At 36.4% G+C, this 10,315-nt stretch overlaps 1 non-coding gene across 1 annotated transcript; it reads left to right on the forward strand.

Annotated features, from left to right (window-relative positions):
* Nucleotides 1-2,485: 2,485 nt before the first annotated feature.
* LOC113002256 (small nucleolar RNA R71) lies at nt 2,486-2,592 on the forward strand. The gene has a single exon (XR_003267800.1). It is a non-coding gene; the product is annotated as a small nucleolar RNA R71 (small nucleolar RNA).
* The last annotated feature ends 7,723 nt before the right edge of the window (nt 2,593-10,315 follow it).

Consider the following 10,315-nt stretch of genomic DNA (forward strand, 5'->3'; position numbering starts at 1 on the left):
ACTGTTTCCTGGTCGATGCATACTCTCCAACTGTTCTGCACCCGAGTAAGAATCAGCTCCTCCTTCTCATTTTTTATCACGGTGAGGCCGGTTTTCTTTGGAACTACCTGGATGGGACTCACCCATTGGCTGTTGGAGATAGGATAAATGATTCCAGCTTGCAAAAGCTTGGTTACTTCCTTCTTCACTACATCAAGAATCACCGGGTTGAGTCTTCTCTGTGGCTATCTTACTAGTTTAGCCCCATCTTCTAAATTTATTCGATGCATACATGCAGATGGGCTAATACCAGGAATGTCCGCCAGGGTCCAGCCTATAGCCTTCTTATGCTTCTTGAGAACTGATAACAACTTCTCCTCTTGCTCATCAACAAGGGATGCAGATATACTTACTGGAAAACTTTTGCTATCATCCAAGTGAGCATATTTTAAATTTGATGGCAGAGGTTTCAATTCTGGTGTGGATGGATGGATAGTGGTAGAAAGAGATGGTTTCTCAGCCTGTACCTCATAAAGAAAGTAAGAGGTATGTGTACTTCCTGAAACATGGTTAGTTCTATCTGACTTTATAAAATCAATCTCAAGAGGTAAAACATCAGCAAACATGGAATCAATATCAAATTCAGATTCACTTTCAGCATCAAATTCAGACTTATGATCAAGTACAAATTCAGATTCAATGCATGAAGAGTGACAGGCATGCAGATTAGAATGAAGAGTCGTGTATTCATCAACAATATGGTTAATTATTTCAACGCGAAATACAGAAAGATCTTCAGATGGGTGTTTCATAGCATCAAGAATATTAAAATGAACAGTTATATCACCAAACTCCATAGATAGTGTGCCTGCATATACATCTATGTTAGTTCTAGCAGTTTTCATAAAAGGTCTGCCTAGAATGATGGGAACTAATCCTTTAGAAAATCCCTCCTCCATATTTAAAATATAAAAATCAACAGGGAAAATCAGCTCACCAACTCTAACTAAGACATCCTCTATGAAACCAGCAGGATAGGCAACACTTCTATTAGCTAAATGAATTACCACATCAGTTGACTGCAAAGGACCTAGAGATAGAGAATTAAAAATAGACATAGGCATAACACTAACAGAAGCTCCTAAATCTAGCATGGCATTGTCAAACTTATTGTTCCCTATAATACAAGGTATTCTGAATGTACCTGGATCTTTACATTTTTCAGGGATTTGGGGAACAAATTTACCAATCAATGCGGAGACATTTCTGCCCATACTAATTCTTTCACTTCCTTTAAGCTTCCGCTTATTAGTGCACAACTCCTTCAAGAATTTAGCATATCTTGGAATTTGCTTTATTGCATCCAGCAGAGGTATGTTTACCTCTACTTTCCTAAATGTTTCCAAGATCTCCTTCTCTGCCTCTTCCATTTTTTTTGTTGGAAATTGCTCTTGGAGGGAATGGAAGAGGGATATGCTGCTTCTCTTTAGATTCACCTGCATAGAAATTGTTAGGTAACTTACTCTTTAAATTTTTGTCATCATCTTTTTCTAGAGTAGAGTGAGGTTAGGCAGGTTCATTGGCGGATGAGGAAGATGCTACCTTTTGAGGTCCTTGACACTGCTTTCCTGACCTCAATGTAATGGCACTCACATTTTTGGGATTCTGGACAGATTGAGAAGGTAATCTATCAAAATTTTGGGATTGTTGTTGATTTAACTGTGTAGCCAACTGTCCCATTTGATTAGTTAAGCTCTGAATGGAGGCTCTGGTCTCTTGCTGAAACTGCATGTTTTGCATAGTCATTTGCCTCACAAGTTCTTCAAGGGAAGGTTGCGGAAGGGCCTCAACTATTTGTTGTTTCTTGGGTTGTTGTTGTTGTTGTTGTTGCTGGATTGGTGGAGGAACGTATGGTCTGCTTGGGCCAACAACATTTTGAAAATAAGGCTATTGTTGTTGCTGCTGTTGTGAAGGATTCGACCATCTAAGGTTGGGATGATTCCTCTATCCAGGATTGTACCTGTTGCTGGAGAGGTCATAGTTATTCTGTTGTGGCTGATTTTGTTGTTGAGGTTGAGGAGGTCTATTGTAGATGTTTGCAGCATAAGCTTCAGGCTGTTTAATTGCTTCAGATTGTTGCCCAGAAGGGAAAAGGTTTGTGTGGTGGTCGACAAAGGAGCATAAACCACAGAGTCTGGCGACAGGTGCAAATTTTTTATTCATGGCCAGTTGGGTTACTAGGTTAACCAAGGCATCTAGTTTACCTTCAAGCTTCCTAGTCTCACCTGATGAAGATGAATTCGTGGCTACTTCATACACTCCTCTAATGACAATAGCATCATTTCTAGCACTGAATTGCTGGGAGTTGGAAGCCATCTTCTCAATTAAATTTTTGGCTTCAGCAGGGGTCATGTCTCCAAGGGCTCCACCATTGGCAGCATCTATCATACTTCTCTCCATGTTGCTGAGTCCTTCATAAAAATATTGGAGGAGAAGTTGCTATGAAATCTGGTGGTGAGGGCAACTAACACATAATTTTTTAAATCTCTCCCAGTATTCATATAGGCTCTCTCAACTGAGTTGTCTAATGCCTGAAATATCTTTTCTGATGGCTGTGGTCCTGGAAGCAGGGAAATTGTTTTTCTAAGAATACTCTCTTGAGGTCATCCCAGCTCGTGATGGACCTTGGAGCAAGGTAATATAGCCAGTCATTTGCCACTCCCTCTAAAGAATGAGGAAAGACCTTCAGAAATATGTGATCCTCCTGGACATCTGGTGGTTTCATGGTGGAGCAGACAATATGGAATTCTTTCAGATGCTTGTGTGGGTCTTCACCTGCAAGGCCATGAAACTTTGGAAGCAAATGGATCAGTCCAGTTTTAAGAACATATGGGACATCCTCATCAGGGTATTGGATGCACAAGCTTTCATAGGTGAAATCAGGTGCAGCCAATTCCCTTAGAGTCCCCTCACGGGGTGGAGGGTGTGCCATGTTCTCAGAATATTCAAAATCAGAATGCTCAAAACTATAATGCTCAAAATCACCAATATCAGAATGCTCAGGATGGTCAAAAGGTACTAAATGATGTCTAACTAATCTATGGAATGTCCTATCTATCTCAGGATCAAACGGTTGTAAGTCAAATGGATTTCCTCTAGTCATACACTAAATTCAGCATGCACAACTAGTTGCCTTCTTATGCAAGTAACAATGTAGGTTTGAATTACAACTACCATTAAATGATATCCAAATGACTTGAAATTTTGTGAGCAACCTTATAAAATGATGAGAAGATAGCACAAAAAATTTCAAATGAAAATTCGAAGTCTAACTATATAAGTTAAAAATGATAAATTAAGAAAAATAAGAGAATAATACTTGAAAAATAAAAAACTTTTGACAGAATCACTTTTTTTGGATGATGGAGACCTATGCCGGCTGCCACAGTGTAGGAAATTTTTTTCTACCCCAAATACATATATAATAATTGTGATTCTGATAACCGGAGCAAAAGTTATGGCCGTTTGAAGTTTTGACAAAAATCAAATTTGCTACTTTTTTGGAACTTTCAAATCTGACCAAACTAAAGGCTCTAGCTATTTTTCCCACAAAATATAGATTAAAAGAAGTTGCTGCAAAAAATTTAGCCAAAAATAACAACTCTAGCTACTAAAACAACAAATCCCAAATAATTCAGCAAGGGTGGTCGCTAAAATTCGTCGCTACATGATTTCCACTACTACTCTGTTTTGCCGCAAGCAAAAGTGGTCGCTAATTCCGTCGCAAAACACCCAAAACTGAAACAGGGGAAGCGCTTAATAGAAAAATACCAAGACACTAAACAACACTAACACACACACTAACACAACACTAACAATTAAACATAAAACACGAAAGAATTAAACACTAACATGACACTAGCTATTATGAACCTTTGGACACTGCTCCCCGGCAACGACGCCAAATTTGATCGAGGCCGTACCCGAATCAAATAAATATTAAAATGTAGTAACTAGGAAGTGATCCTAGGTCGTTTCCCAACGAGCAATGATACACCAAATGTTCATAATAGATAGTAGGAAATAGTAACAAATTGGGGGGGGGGGGGGGGGAGGTGTTTGCTTTTGTAAATTAAACAGCGAGTAAAATTGAATTAGAAATTATCAGAATTAAAATATGTTGCTTCCCCTTGATTCACAAGCAAGTCTCTTATCCTAGGTTGCGAGAATTTATCCTTTATCAGTTCAACCACTTAATCCAACCCTAAATTAAATTACTAAGCGAAATTTAACATAAAGCATTCATTATGTGATTAAGCATCCCACACACCAATTACTCATAAACGATCATTAAGCATGAACATAAATTAAGCGCAGAGACAATTAATCAAGCACTAAGCATGCATGAATTAATAGCAACAAATTCAGAGTAATTAGTGAAGAGGAAAAATTGAACAGAATTTAACAGTAATAATAGAACCTCAAAGAGAATTGTGCTTGATCCTCAAGAGAAAACAACGTTGCGGACTTAGCCTTCCATTAATCAAATAGAGAACGAAATTTTATTGATAAAACTAAAAGTCTGCACTGGAATTGTAAAAAATGAAAATAAAAGAGAAAGAGAAGAGAGACTAAAACTAAATACGAAAAATAGATGAGAGAGAAAAGAGAGAGCTAAACTAGAACCTTGGTGCTGTTATATAGTTTTTCAGCCCCAAAGCTTACAAATATGTTTTAAATCCAAGCCCATAAGTAAAATGAAATCAAATCTAGATAAGATAAGATCTAGATGAAATAATATCTAGACGAGATCAAATCTAAATAATATCTAGATAAAATAAGATAAGATAAGATCTAATTTTGTAGAATAAATTAGTCTGCCCTCTTCAAGTCCATGCCCAATTCTGGATTCAAGCCCAAGCCCAATTCTAGATTCAAGCTTAATGCTTTATTAATTCCTGAAATTAGATTAAAAACATCAAATTAGCTAAATGGGCCCAAATAATAAAACTGCCTCACAAATTTGACAATTAAGACTAATCAGTATTTAAAATGGTGCAAAAAGGGGTTAAGAAATAGGAGAAAATAATGGCACATCAGAGGGTACATCCTTTGTGGTACAAGTAGAGGGTACATCTACTTGGGTTGTTGTGACTGAGAACAAGAGAGGGTACATCTCTTGTGGATCAGTTCTAGTGGAGGGTACATCCACTAGGTTGTTCAAAGAGAACAAGGGAGGGTACATCCCTTGTGGATCTTTTCTTGTAAAGGACTTTACAAGGTTGAAAAGAAATCTCAAGGACCGCAAGTCGCTTGGGGACTGGATGTAGGCACGGGTTGTTGCTGAACCAGTATAAAACTCTTGTGTTTGTCTTCTTCTTCCCTACACTCTTTAATTTCCGCTGTGCACTTTAATGAGCGCTTTTACTTTTGGTTAAATTAATATTTATGTTCTTTACTTTCTTAACATTATAGTAAAAGCCTAAGAAGGGTAGATTTTTTATTAGTAAAGGTTTAAGAATAATTAATTCAACCTCCCTTCTTAATTATTCTGAGGCCACTTAATCCAACAAGTGGTATCAGAGTAGGTATCTTGTAGAAAGTTTAACGACTTCAAGATTCATGGCCTCTTCAAATTCTTTGTTTCCTGAAGGAAATTCCATCCATAGGCCACCTATCTTCAATGGTGAGGGTTACCACTATTGGAAAACCCGTATACAAATTTTCATTGAAGCCATAGATTTAAACATTTGGGAAGCAATAGAAATAGGACCTTACATACCCACTGTAATAGATGCAAGTACTAGCACCACAACACAAAAACCTAGAGATAAGTGGACAGAAGAAGATAGAAGGAGAATCCATTATGATCTTAAAGCCAAAAACATTATTACTTCAGCCCTAGGAATAGATGAGTATTTTAAAGTGTCAAACTACACAAATGACAAGGAGATGTGGGATACTCTCCAACTTACACATGAAGGAACCACTGATGTAAAAAGATCTAGAGTCAATACCCTTACACATGGATATGAATTGTGTAGGATGAATCCTAATGAAAACATCCATAGCATGCAGAAAAGATTTATACATATAGTCAACCATCTTGCCTCTTTAGGAAAAATCTTTCCTAATGAAGATTTAATTAATAAAGTTTTAAGATGCTTAAGTAGGGAATGGCAGCCCAAGGTAACTGCTATTTCTGAAAGTAAATTGCTACTTTGTTTGAAAAATTTCAAGAACATGAGATGGAACTCCAACGTCTTAATCAGAATGAAGAAACTGACAAAAAGAAAAGAAGTATAACACTTAAAGCCTCTTCATCAATGCAAGAAGAAAATGAAGTAGATGAATCAGAAGATGAAGAAGACTTCTCACTCTTTGTGAAGAAGTTTCAAAAATTTGTCAAGAAGAGAAGAATCGAAAGGCGTCAGAATTTCATTAATGGAAGAAAATCACAAGAGGATTCTCAAGTCCTTAGGTGTTACAAATGCAACCAAATTGGTCACATCAAGGCAAACTGTCCGTCAAATGAAGAATGGTCGGAGAAAAGTGAAAAGAAAAGATTTGACGAAAGAAGGACCAAGAAAGCCTACATTGCATGGGATGACAATGACTCATCCGACGGTTTAGTGAAGGAGATCAACCTTCTAACCAAGGATTATGAAAGCGATGAGAACATCTCTCAAGAAGACTAAGCAAAAAGCAAAAGTATGACTTCCATCTTTGAAGATCTAGATACCTTTAATCATAGAAAAGGTAACATCAAAACCATTCTCTTTTTAAAATTTATTTTGGTTGAAATTTTTCTTTCAATTAATTTGATTATGATGACTAACAAATTTTTATTTGTTTGTCTTGATTGATTGAAATTGTGAGTATGTGGTTTATATGTGCTTGATTGAGTTTATTTTCTTTCTCAAAGCATGAAGTTTCCTTTAAATATTTTGATAATATTTATGATCTTTATTCTTCAATACTTGAGTTGATTATTGTGATATAATTGAATATATATATATATATATATATATATATATATATATATATATATATATATATGTTTCCTTTAAATAATTATGCATGATTTTGAATATGATATGTGAATTACTTGATTAAGATTCATTCATAAAGTATTTTTAATATATATTTTCTTTAAGAAAGTATTTTGATATTCATTCAAATCCCTTTTTCCCTTAAAAGTTAGTCAGCATTTAGTTTTGGCTAAAATGCTCTTTGGTAATCGATTACCACATTAGTGTAATCAATTACAGGCAATTAAGTAAGGTGTAATTGATTACCAAATTTTGTAATCGATTACAACGCGTCCCTGCCCCTATATATTCAAAATTCAAAATCAGAAATCTGCTACTTCTCATTTTTTTCGAAAACCCTCATTCCCAATTCTTCCTTCTGCCATATCTCACTCATTTCTTGTCCAAATCACTCCCCACAAAGCTCAAACTTCATCTTTTTTCATTCTCTTTCATTTGAACCGATTAAAATTTCAAATAACCCCTTCAAATGGAGGAACCATCAAAGAAGCGAAAGGGTTCTTCGAGTCGAAGTCAACGGCATTCCGAGACTCAGGAGACACAGATTCCCTCCTCCATTTCCTCTTTCTCATTGTTCTCATCCGAAGAACAACGAATACAGTACACAAACCTTTTCTCTTCTCGTTCCATTATTGATCCAAAATTCATTGATATGGATTTCTTTTCCAATGAGAGTTTTGAATGCATTCAGGCATTTGAAAACTTCAATCTCATTCCTTTCATGTCTTTAAAATTGCCTGTTTACACTAAATTGGTTAAAGCCTTCTATTCTAACCTAGAAATTCAAGAAGTTACTTTGATTTCTGAAGTTTATGGGATTAAAATGGTCATTGACCAATCCCTATTCTATGACTTGACCCAATTATCTAGTGAAGGTGTACCATTTGAAGGTACACTAAATGATGATTGGAAATTTGACTTCTCTGTGCATGATGCCCGCCGGTTGGTTTGCACTAACCAAGCGGATATGATCGAGAAAGTTTTGATAATGACAAAGATGTTGAAAAAAAGCCCAAAGAATTATTTCAAGATTAAATCAAGAACAAATTCAAGAATCAAGAGAAGTTTGATTTCAAGATTCAAGAAAAGATGAATTCAAGTTCCAAGAGAAGAAATCAAGAAGATTTCACAAGGGAAGTATTGAAAATATTTTTTCAAAAAACAAACATAGCATAGTTTTGTTTTTCATAAGAGTTTTCACAAAATTTTCTAAGTTACCAGAGTTTTTACTCTCTGGTAATCGATTACCAGTTTCCTATAATCGATTACCAGTGGCAAAGTTTGATTTCAAAAGTTTTCAACTGAATTTGCAACGTTCCAATTGATTTCAAAATGGTGTAATCGATTACAAGATATTTGTAATTGATTACCAGTGCATCTGAACGTTGGAATTCAAATTCAATTGTGAAGAGTCACATCCTTTCATAAAAAGCTTTGTGTAATCGATTACAAGGATTTGGTAATCGATTACCAGTGACAAGTTTTGAATAAAAATCAAAAGATGTAACTCTTCCAATGATTTTCAGGTTTTTCTAAAGGTTATAACTCTTCCAATGGTTTTCTTGACCAGACTCTTCAAGTCTATAAAAGCAATACCTTGATTTGCATTTGAAGAACACTTACAATCTTCGACAACCTTTACAAACAACTTTTCTACATATTCTTTTACAACCTTTGAATCTCTTTGAACATCTTCTTGAACTTCTTCTTCTTCTTCTTCCTTTGCAAAAAGCTTTCTAAAGTTTTATGGTTTCCAAACCTTGAAAACAAAAGTGTGCTATTCATCTTTTTCTTTCTCTTCTCCCTTTGCCAAAAAGAATTCGCCAAGGACTAACCGCCTGAATTCTTTTTGTGTCTCTCTTCACCCTTTTCCAAAAGAACGAAGGACTAACCGCCTTAATTCTTTTGTGTCTCCCTTCTCCCTTGTCAAAGAATTCAAAATGACACAGTCTGAGAATTCTTTTGATTCTTCCCTTTCCCTAAAACAAAAGATTTCAAAGGACTAACCGCCTAAGATATCTTTTGTTTCCACTTCACAAAGTTTCAAAGGACTAACCGCCTGAGAACTTTGTCTTAACACATTGGAGGGTACATCCTTTGTGGTACAAGTAGAGGGTACATCTACTTGGGTTGTTGTGACTGAGAACAAGAGAGGGTACATCTCTTGTGGATCAGTTCTAGTGGAGGATACATCCACTAGGTTGTTCAAAGAGAACAAGGGACGGTACATCCCTTGTGGATCTTTGCTTGTAAAGGACTTTACAAGGTTGAAAAGAAATCTCAAGGACCGCAGGTCGCTTGGGGACTGGATGTAGGCACGGGTTGTTGCTGAACCAATATAAAACTCTTGTGTTTGTCTTCTTCTTCCCTACACTCTTTAATTTCCGCTGTGCACTTTAATTAGCGCTTTTACTTTTGGTTAAATTAATATTTCTGCTCTTTACTTTCTTAACATTATAGTAAAAGCCTAAGAAGGGTAGATTTTTAATTAATAAAGGTTCAGTAATAATTAATTCAACCCCCCCTCTTCTTAATTATTCTGAGGCCACTTGATCCAACACTCGCTTAGTGGACCCGTGCGCTTAGTCGACGTTTCAAATTCAAAATCACTTTTTTTTTTCACACAGAGACTCGGCTTAGCGTGAGGGTACATCCGCTCAGCGAGGTCTGCAGATTAGAAAAGTTGCAACTCTTGCTAAGCCAGGCTCTGGCCAGCTTAGTCCTAATGATGCATCTTAAGTTCAGAGAAGCATGCGCTTAGCTGAGAGGTACTCGCTTAGCGCTCATATTGCCGCAAAGAATTTCACTTAGCTGCCATAACTGGTGCTTAGCGTCATTAACCTCAATTAAGGCCGTAAGGAATTACGCTTGGCGACAATAGATCCCGCTTAGCCAAGGGAAGCCATCGCTAAGCGATCAGTTTGTCGCTTAGCGGAATTCAACTCGAATTGATTTGGGCTTAGCTTAACCTTGGCTAGCTTAGTGGAAATAATTAACCTCAGGTACCAGGGTTGTGTGCTAAGCGCTTGAAACACATGGCTTAGCGCATGAAAGATTATGTGCTTAGCGAGAAACAGGCGCTTAGCGAAAGGACTAATTTTCAAAAAGATGTTCTAAGTTTTAAACTTAGTCCTTTCCCAAGAAATTAAAACCCTTAATTTCACATACAAAGAGAGGTTGTTATGCTCCATATAAAGATTATTAAGCAAGTTCCTAATGATCAAATGCATTAAAAACAAACACAACAAAGATTAAAACTAGGTTGCCTCCCAGGAAGCGCTTCT

Source organism: Glycine max, chromosome 7, assembly GCF_000004515.6.
Source record: "Glycine max cultivar Williams 82 chromosome 7, Glycine_max_v4.0, whole genome shotgun sequence".
NCBI lineage: Eukaryota > Viridiplantae > Streptophyta > Magnoliopsida > Fabales > Fabaceae > Glycine > Glycine max.